The sequence below is a fragment of the Nannobrachium achirus genome (genome assembly GCF_963921795.1).
Source record: "Nannobrachium achirus genome assembly, chromosome: 18".
In the NCBI taxonomy this organism is placed as follows: Eukaryota; Metazoa; Chordata; class Actinopteri; order Myctophiformes; family Myctophidae; genus Nannobrachium; species Nannobrachium achirus.
Window position 1 is genome coordinate 2,598,436 of NC_137825.1, and position 2,500 is coordinate 2,600,935.

Here is a 2,500-nt window from a genome sequence, read left to right on the forward strand (position 1 = left end):
CCGTATCTCACACACAGGGAGAAGTAGTTTCTCTTCATCTCTGTGGTGCTGGATTGTTTTTCAATTTACAGATACTCCTAATAAAGTAGGCTGCTTTCTGACTATATCCCTTTATTCTGAGCCTGAGGGAAAGACCATACAGAGCCTATAGGGTCAAAATTACTGACAGTTTTAAATTTGTATTAGGCTTGTAAATGCACTGTCAAATAACATGTTTGGCTGATTGGAGACTTATTTTTACAATAAATTAGATTATGTTCTAAAAGGAGCTGGCTAACAGATTGTGTCGTTGTACCCTACATCTCTTTTCTTTTGCGGAGTAAAAAAAAAAGAAAAAAGAAATAAGTAAAGAAGTAAGTAATACAACTTAATATATTATATATTACTCTTGATTCCAAGTAATAAGTAATATAATATTATTACTTTTTCCAAGGAGTAATAAGTAATATGTAACGATTACTCTCCTAAGTAATATTGCCCAACACTGGTGAAAGGTGTGGATAGTGCAGGTTTTTAAGGGAAACATGTATTATTATGGATATAAATAAGTAAACACAGTGATTATCTGCCAAATACATGGACATTGTATATTGACAAACCTGCACCTTGACACGAACCCAGAGATTACATACATTTATCCATAGACCAGTGTAGCTATATGGAAAGGAAAAGTAATTAAACCCCTCCTTTTAGTTTTTTCTTCTTAAAAATGCTAAATACAATGCCCAAGTAAGTAGGTAGTATCGATACAATCGATTCTTTGCACTGCCGATTCGATACAATACAAAATAAAATGATACGATTAGATTTTAGCTGTTTTCATTTCGATATACTTCGATTTTTTAAGTTAAAAATGATATTTCGATACAGTTACTATATCGTTACACCCCTAGCTGATGGGGATGGTTCTTGGTGACAATTTGGCCAATGTTTAATGTCCTTTTAATCATTGAAAAGTCCTTAAATTGTCACCTTTGAAATGTGCATATAGACTCAAACTGTATGTTGGTTTGTTTACTGTTGAGTGAGAAAACAATGTTGCACATGAAGTTAATCATCTGGGGACCCCCCAACATCATTTGGGGACCCCCCCTGGTCCCGACCCACAGGTCACAGACTGTGAAGTCAACATCCAACCCACTGTTTCTCCAGGCCTGGATCAGGACCAGGGGTCCAGCCGCTAGTTGTGCTGTTCTGGTACCAGAAGCAACATGTTCTCCATAGGATTCCATTCATTTCCCCCAGACTTTTACATTTGATTTTCTTACCTTAATAAACATGGTCATAAATACTTTATGGTTCCTGTCGCTAGTTTAAAGCCTTGTTTCAATCACCATGATAAGCGTTTTGTGAAAATTTGGTCCCATTTATGTTATAATTGATGTTAAAGCAGGGTGTGCTGTAGGAGGGGCTTGTGATCGTAGGCTTGTGACGATATGGCTGATTGAATGCTTTGCAGGTTGAGTTAATGTCAAAGAGTCCCTGAGCAAGACTCAACGGAACCTGGGAATATACCATTTTGTCAAGTGTGGAGAATATAATTATAATACCTTGTTAAAGTGAACATTTTGTAAAATGTTGCATTTCTAGTTATTTTACTGTAATTTAACAACATAATAACCAGCACAGATAGACAAAGAGACATTCATGGATTTATATTTAAAAGTAACTTTGCAGCTGCATACCCCTGCCATACCCAATTGACGCCCCTGGTCGCTACGAGTAGCTGTTGGTGCTGCTGAGACCACTTCACCGTGTATGATGTAATAGCTGATCTACAACCTCACAATGTGTCGCAATGAGACGCATTGAGAGTTTGTAGATCTGCTATTTTCAAAGGATTTGTATACATTTGAAAACTTGAAATGGGACATTCTGCAAAATGCCTTAATACTAACTGCTCAAGTAGATTTTGAATTCTGAACTTTTACTTAAAGGGATATTTCACTTTCAAAAAAGCTTTTGGTCATTTTATCATCTAATCAGGCTTTTATGAACAGATTTTAATTTGCTTGATTCAATATTTAGATATTTGATGTAAATGTTATCTGCCCCCCCCAGGCTCAGGGCCTCTCCACATACACACCCATTGTAACTTCAAACTCCAATTTAACCATGATAGATTCATTAAAAACACAATTTTTTTTTCTGGTGACTCACTACCCTCCTAATATGTGAGCAGGCCGTGTTTTGATTGATTGATTGATTGAAGTTCACTGGTACAAGGTCTACTAAAAAGAGATCCATGAAAAGACTAAGCTTATTTCCACAGGAAACCATTAAAGTATCTCATATAACATTGAATGACAGACGAATAGAACACAGTACTATGCAATAGATATGTAAATAAAATAAAATGAGAGAACAAACAAAAAGAAAACAGTAAGTCTAAACAAACAGTAAGTATATACAAAGAAGGGGCAGGGGAGGGTAGGGTTGGGCTAGGTTAGTTTTTTTTTACCAGTTGCGAACGGCTGCAGCCTGTAAGTGGTTTTTCAGG